The sequence below is a fragment of the Hippocampus guttulatus genome, chromosome 20 (assembly GCF_054856545.1).
Source record: "Hippocampus guttulatus isolate MCC_2025c chromosome 20, RoL_Hgut_1.0, whole genome shotgun sequence".
In the NCBI taxonomy this organism is placed as follows: domain Eukaryota; kingdom Metazoa; phylum Chordata; class Actinopteri; order Syngnathiformes; family Syngnathidae; genus Hippocampus; species Hippocampus guttulatus.
This window is the reverse complement of record NC_141280.1, coordinates 11,778,672-11,785,000: the sequence shown is the minus strand read 5'-3', so window position 1 is coordinate 11,785,000 and position 6,329 is coordinate 11,778,672. Positions and strand designations below refer to the sequence as shown.

The window sequence follows — 6,329 nt, the reverse complement described above, 5'->3', positions numbered from 1 at the left end:
TTTTCTCCACTTTTTTCACCTCAGCCTTAACTGGGGGACCCACAACGTTGAACTGATATTTTTAAATCTCTTATTGATGTGTTGCACCTCCGCTGGAAAAGCACACTTTTGCAACAGACATCAAGGACCGAGGAGCTGCGTGCTCGCAGCGGACCGTATGCGAGCCTGACAGGCTGAGCGCTCAAACCACCACGGGAGCGGGCCCCTCCTTCGTGCACTCGGGAGGAGGTGAATAAATGAAAAAAATTCACCCCACCACTCCGCCCCCGACCCGGAAGTGCCCTGTCAGCTATAAAGGGGACGATTTTCACTTCTTTTCTCGCTTACGGCCATACTACCCTGAGAACGCCCGATCTCGTCCGATCTCGGAAGCTAAGCAGGGTCGGGCCTGGTTAGTACTTGGATGGGAGACCGCCTGGGAATACCAGGTGCTGTAAGCTTTTGCACCCACGTGAACACTCTTTCACGTTATTTCGCGCTACCTTTTCTTCACTTTTTTCACCTCAGCCTTAACTGGGGGACCCACAACGTTGAACTGATATTTTTAAATCTCTTATTGATGTGTTGTACCTCCACTGGAAAAGCAAAATTTTGCAACAGACATCAAGTACCGAGGAGCCGCGTGCTCGCAGCGGAACGTATGCGAGCCTGACAGGCTGAGCGCTGAAACCACCACGGGAGCGGGCCCCTCCTTCGTGCACTCGGGAGGAGGTGAATAAATGAAAAAAATTCACCCCACCACTCCGCCCCCGACCCGGAACTGCCTTGTCAGCTATAAAGGGGACAATTTTCACTTCTTTTCTCGCTTACGGCCATACTACCCTGAGAACGCCCGATCTCGTCCGATCTCGGAAGCTAAGCAGGGTCGGGCCTGGTTAGTACTTGGATGGGAGACCGCCTGGGAATACCAGGTGCTGTAAGCTTTTGCACCCACCTCCAATTCACAACACAAATCACTGCTCTTGCCTAAAATTTTGGCTTTCATTTGTCATTCAACTTTCACTTATCCTGTGTTTTGAAATCGTTTCCTTCAAGTTGATTTGACAGATCAACGTCTCTTTGGAATAAAATAATGTCCAACAGAGGGAGCCGTCTGCACGGGGCTCGGTCATGATAGCACTTGGGATTTCCGCCTGCTGGATGCTTTTGCACCTCCACTGGAAAAGCAAATGTTTGCAACAGACATCAAGTACCGAGGAGCTGCGTGCTCGCAGCGGACCGTATGCGAGCCTGACAGGCTGAGCGCTCAAACCACCACGGGAGCGGGCCCCTCCTTCGTGCACTCGGGAGGAGGTGAATAAATGAAAAAAATTCACCCCACCACTCCACCCCCGACCCGGAAGTGCCTGTCAGCTATAAAGGGGACAATTTTCACATGTTTTCTCGCTTACGGCCATACTACCCTGAGAACGCCCGATCTCGTCCGATCTCAGAAGCTAAGCAGGGTCGGGCCTGGTTAGTACTTGGATGGGAGACCGCCTGGGAATACCAGGTGCTGTAAGCTTTTGCACCCACGTGAACACTCTTTCACCTTATTTCGCGCTTCCTTTTCTCCACTTTTTCACCTCAGCCTTAACTGGGAGAGCCACAACGTTGAACTGACATTTTTAAATCTCTTATTGATGTGTTGCACCTCTGCTGGAAAAGCACACCTTTGCAAAAGACATCAAGTACCGAGGAGCTGCGTGCTCGCAGCGGACCGTATGCGAGCCTGACAGGCTGAGCGCTCAAACCACCACGGGAGCGGGCCCCTCCTTCGTGCACCCGCGAGGAGGTGAATAATTAAAAAAAAAATTCACCCCACTATTCCGCCCCCGACCCGGAAGTGCCCTGTCAGCTATAAAGGGGACAATTTTCACTTCTTTTCTCGCTTACGGCCATACTACCCTGAGAACGCCCGATCTCGTCCGATCTCGGAAGCTAAGCAGGGTCGGGCCTGGTTAGTACTTGGATGGGAGACCGCCTGGGAATACCAGGTGCTGTAAGCTTTTGCACCCACCTCCAATTCACAACACAAATCACTGCTCTTGCCTAAAATTTTGGCTTTCATTTGTCATTCAACTTTCACTTATCCTGTGTTTTGAAATCGTTTCCTTCAAGTTGATTTGACAGATCAACGTCTCTTTGGAATAAAATAATGTCCAACAGAGGGAGCCGTCTGCACGGGGCTCGGTCATGATAGCACTTGGACAAGAAGCAGCTTGGGATTTCCGCCTGCTGGATGCTTTTGCACCTCCACTGGAAAAGCAAATTTTTGCAACAGACATCAAGTACCGAGGAGCTGCGTGCTCGCAGCGGACCGTATGCGAGCCTGACAGGCTGAGCGCTCAAACCACCACGGGAGCGGGCCCCTCCTTCGTGCACTCGCGAGGAGGTGAATAAATGAAAAAAAATCACCCCACTACTCCGCCCCCGACCCGGAAGTGCCCTGTCAGCTCTAAAGGGGACAATTTTCACTTCTTTTCTCGCTTACGGCCATACTACCCTGAGAACGCCCGATCTCGTCCGATCTCGGAAGCTAAGCAGGGTCGGGCCTGGTTAGTACTTGGATGGGAGACCGCCTGGGAATACCAGGTGCTGTAAGCTTTTGCACCCACGTGAACACTCTTTCACGTTATTTCGCGCTACCTTTTCTCCACTTTATTCACCTCAGCCTTAACTGGGGGACCCACAACGTTGAACTGATATTTTTAAATCTCTTATTGATGTGTTGCACCTCCGCTGGAAAAGCACACTTTTGCAACAGACATCAAGTACCGAGGAGCTGCGTGCTCGCAGCGGACCGTATGCGAGCCTGACAGGCTGAGCGCTCAAACCACCACGGGAGCGGGCCCCTCCTTCGTGCACTCGCGAGGAGGTGAATAAATGAAAAAAATTCACCCCACTACTCCGCCCCCGACCCGGAAGTGCCCTGTCAGCTATAAAGGGGACAATTTTCACATTTTTTCTCGCTTACGGCCATACTACCCTGAGAACGCCCGATCTCGTCCGATCTCGGAAGCTAAGCAGGGTCGGGCCTGGTTAGTACTTGGATGGGAGACCGCCTGGGAATACCAGGTGCTGTAAGCTTTTGCACCCACGTGAACACTCTTTCACGTTATTTCGCGCTACCTTTTCTTCACTTTTTTCACCTCAGCCTTAACTGGGGGACCCACAACGTTGAACTGATATTTTTAAATCTCTTATTGATGTGTTGTACCTCCACTGGAAAAGCAAAATTTTGCAACAGACATCAAGTACCGAGGAGCCGCGTGCTCGCAGCGGAACGTATGCGAGCCTGACAGGCTGAGCGCTCAAACCACCACGGGAGCGGGCCCCTCCTTCGTGCACTCGGGAGGAGGTGAATAAATGAAAAAAATTCACCCCACCACTCCGCCCCCGACCCGGAACTGCCCTGTCAGCTATAAAGGGGACAATTTTCACTTCTTTTCTCGCTTACGGCCATACTACCCTGAGAACGCCTGATCTCGTCCGATCTCGGAAGCTAAGCAGGGTCGGGCCTGGTTAGTACTTGGATGGGAGACCGCCTGGGAATACCAGGTGCTGTAAGCTTTTGCACCCACGTGAACACTCTTTCACGTTATTTCGCGCTACCTTTTCTCCACTTTTTTCACCTCAGCCTTAACTGGGAGAGCCACAACGTTGAACTGACATTTTTAAATCTCTTATTGATGTGTTGCACCTCCGCTGGAAAAGCACACTTTTGCAACAGACATCAAGTACCAAGGAGCTGCGTGCTCGCAGCGGACCGTATGCGAGCCTGACAGGCTCAGCGCTCAAACCACCACGGGAGCGGGCCCCTCCTTCGTGCACCCGCGAGGAGGTGAATAAATGAAAAAAATTCACCCCACTACTCCGCCCCTGACCCGGAAGTGCCCTGTCTGCTATAAAGGGGACAAATTTCACGTTTTCCCTCGCTTACGGCCATACTACCCTGAGAACGCCCGATCTCGGAAGCTAAGCAGGGTCGGGCCTGGTTAGTACTTGGATGGGAGACCGCCTGGGAATACCAGGTGCTGTAAGCTTTTGCACCCACGTGAACACTCTTTCACGTTATTTCGCGCTACCTTTTCTCCACTTTTTTCACCTCAGCCTTAACTGGGGGACCCACAACGTTGAACTGATATTTTTAAATCTCTTATTGATGTGTTGCACCTCCGCTGGAAAAGCACACTTTTGCAACAGACATCAAGTACCGAGGAGCTGCGTGCTCGCAGCGGGCCGTATGCGAGCCTGACAGGCTGAGCGCTCAAACCACCACGGGAGCGGGCCCCTCCTTCGTGCACTCGCGAGGAGGTGAATAAATGAAAAAAATTGACCCCACTACTGCACCCCCGACCCGGAAGTGCCCTGTCAGCTATAAAGGGGACAATTTTCACTTCTTTTCTCGCTTACGGCCATACTACCCTGAGAACGCCCGATCTCGTCCGATCTCGGAAGCTAAGCAGGGTCGGGCCTGGTTAGTACTTGGATGGGAGACCGCCTGGGAATACCAGGTGCTGTAAGCTTTTGCACCCACGTGAACACTCTTTCACGTTATTTCGCGCTACCTTTTCTCCACTTTTTTCACCTCAGCCTTAACTGGGGGACCCACAACGTTGAACTGATATTTTTAAATCTCTTATTGATGTGTTGCACCTCCGCTGGAAAAGCACACTTTTGCAACAGACATCAAGTACCGAGGAGCTGCGTGCTCGCAGCGGACCGTATGCGAGCCTGACAGGCTGAGCGCTCAAACCACCACGGGAGCGGGCCCCTCCTTCGTGCACTCGCGATTAGGTGAATAAATGAAAAAAATTGACCCCACTACTGCGCCCCCGACCCGGAAGTGCCCTGTCAGCTATAAAGGGGACAATTTTCACTTCTTTTCTCGCTTACGGCCATACTACCCTGAGAACGCCCGATCTCGTCCGATCTCGGAAGCTAAGCAGGGTCGGGCCTGGTTAGTACTTGGATGGGAGACCGCCTGGGAATACCAGGTGCTGTAAGCTTTTGCACCCACCTCCAATTCACAACACAAATCACTGCTCTTGCCTAAAATTTTGGCTTTCATTTGTCATTCAACTTTCACTTATCCTGTGTTTTGAAATCGTTTCCTTCAAGTTGATTTGACAGATCAACGTCTCTTTGGAATAAAATAATGTCCAACAGAGGGAGCCGTCTGCACGCTGCTCGGTCATGATAGCACTTGGACAAGAAGCAGCTTGGGATTTCCGCCTGCTGCATGCTTTTGCACCTCCACTGGAAAAGCAAATTTTTGCAACAGACATCAAGTACCGAGGAGCTGCGTGCTCACAGCGGACCGTATGCGAGCCTGACAGGCTGAGCGCTCAAACCACCACGGGAGCGGGCCCCTCCTTCGTGCACCCGCGAGGAGGTGAATAAATAAAAAAAAAAAAATTCACCCCACGACTCCGCCCCCGACCCGGAAGTGCCCTGTCAGCTATAAAGGGGACAATTTTAACTTCTTTTCTCGCTTACGGCCATACTACCCTGAGAACGCCCGATCTCGTCCGATCTCGGAAGCTAAGCAGGGTCGGGCCTGGTTAGTACTTGGATGGGAGACCGCCTGGGAATACCAGGTGCTGTAAGCTTTTGCACCCACGTGAACACTCTTTCACGTTATTTCGCGCTACCTTTTCTCCACTTTTTTCACCTCAGCCTTAACTGGGGGACCCACAACGTTGAACTGATATATTTAAATCTCATATTGATGTGTTGCACCTCCGCTGGAAAAGCACACTTTTGCAACAGACATCAAGTACCGAGGAGCTGCGTGCTCGCAGCGGGCCGTATGCGAGCCTGACAGGCTGAGCGCTCAAACCACCACGGGAGCGGGCCCCTCCTTCGTGCACTCGGGAGGAGGTGAATAAATGAAAAAAATTCACCCCACCACTCCACCCCCGACCCGGAAGTGCCTGTCAGCTATAAAGGGGACAATTTTCACATTTTTTCTCGCTTACGGCCATACTACCCTGAGAACGCCCGATCTCGTCCGATCTCGGAAGCTAAGCAGGGTCGGGACTGGTTAGAACTTGGATGGGAGACCGCCTGGGAATACCAGGTGCTGTAAGCTTTTGCACCCACGTGAACACTCTTTCACGTTATTTCGCGCTACCTTTTCTCCACTATTTCACCTCAGCCTTAACTGGGAGAGCCACAACGTTGAACTGACATTTTTAAATCTCTTATTGATGTGTTGCACCTCCGCTGGAAAAGCACACTTTTGCAACAGACATCAAGTACCGAGGAGCTGCGTGCTCGCAGCGGACCGTATGCGAGCCTGACAGGCTGAGCGCTCAAACCACCACGGGAGCGGGCCCCTCCTT

General features: G+C 52.0%; 11 non-coding genes and 1 pseudogene across 11 annotated transcripts; all 12 read left to right on the top strand.

The window, feature by feature from the left end:
• Positions 1–321: 321 nt before the first annotated feature.
• LOC147188501 (5S ribosomal RNA) lies at positions 322–440 on the top strand. The gene has a single exon (XR_015098608.1). It is a non-coding gene; the product is annotated as a 5S ribosomal RNA (ribosomal RNA).
• A 364-nt stretch (positions 441–804) lies between these two features.
• LOC147188500 (5S ribosomal RNA) lies at positions 805–923 on the top strand. Its single transcript, XR_015098607.1, has one exon. It is a non-coding gene; the product is annotated as a 5S ribosomal RNA (ribosomal RNA).
• A 462-nt stretch (positions 924–1,385) lies between these two features.
• LOC147188499 (5S ribosomal RNA) lies at positions 1,386–1,504 on the top strand. Its single transcript, XR_015098151.1, has one exon. It is a non-coding gene; the product is annotated as a 5S ribosomal RNA (ribosomal RNA).
• Positions 1,505–1,869: 365 nt separating this feature from the next.
• Positions 1,870–1,988, top strand: LOC147188498 (5S ribosomal RNA). Its single transcript, XR_015098606.1, has one exon. It is a non-coding gene; the product is annotated as a 5S ribosomal RNA (ribosomal RNA).
• Positions 1,989–2,467: 479 nt separating this feature from the next.
• On the top strand, positions 2,468–2,586 carry LOC147188497 (5S ribosomal RNA). The gene has a single exon (XR_015098604.1). It is a non-coding gene; the product is annotated as a 5S ribosomal RNA (ribosomal RNA).
• A 364-nt stretch (positions 2,587–2,950) lies between these two features.
• LOC147188496 (5S ribosomal RNA) lies at positions 2,951–3,069 on the top strand. Its single transcript, XR_015098603.1, has one exon. It is a non-coding gene; the product is annotated as a 5S ribosomal RNA (ribosomal RNA).
• A 364-nt stretch (positions 3,070–3,433) lies between these two features.
• On the top strand, positions 3,434–3,552 carry LOC147188495 (5S ribosomal RNA). Its single transcript, XR_015097957.1, has one exon. It is a non-coding gene; the product is annotated as a 5S ribosomal RNA (ribosomal RNA).
• A 364-nt stretch (positions 3,553–3,916) lies between these two features.
• On the top strand, positions 3,917–4,025 carry LOC147188494 (5S ribosomal RNA; annotated as a pseudogene).
• A 364-nt stretch (positions 4,026–4,389) lies between these two features.
• Positions 4,390–4,508, top strand: LOC147188493 (5S ribosomal RNA). Its single transcript, XR_015098602.1, has one exon. It is a non-coding gene; the product is annotated as a 5S ribosomal RNA (ribosomal RNA).
• Positions 4,509–4,872: 364 nt separating this feature from the next.
• On the top strand, positions 4,873–4,991 carry LOC147188492 (5S ribosomal RNA). Its single transcript, XR_015098601.1, has one exon. It is a non-coding gene; the product is annotated as a 5S ribosomal RNA (ribosomal RNA).
• A 484-nt stretch (positions 4,992–5,475) lies between these two features.
• On the top strand, positions 5,476–5,594 carry LOC147188491 (5S ribosomal RNA). Its single transcript, XR_015098600.1, has one exon. It is a non-coding gene; the product is annotated as a 5S ribosomal RNA (ribosomal RNA).
• A 363-nt stretch (positions 5,595–5,957) lies between these two features.
• On the top strand, positions 5,958–6,076 carry LOC147188490 (5S ribosomal RNA). The gene has a single exon (XR_015098473.1). It is a non-coding gene; the product is annotated as a 5S ribosomal RNA (ribosomal RNA).
• The last annotated feature ends 253 nt before the right edge of the window (positions 6,077–6,329 follow it).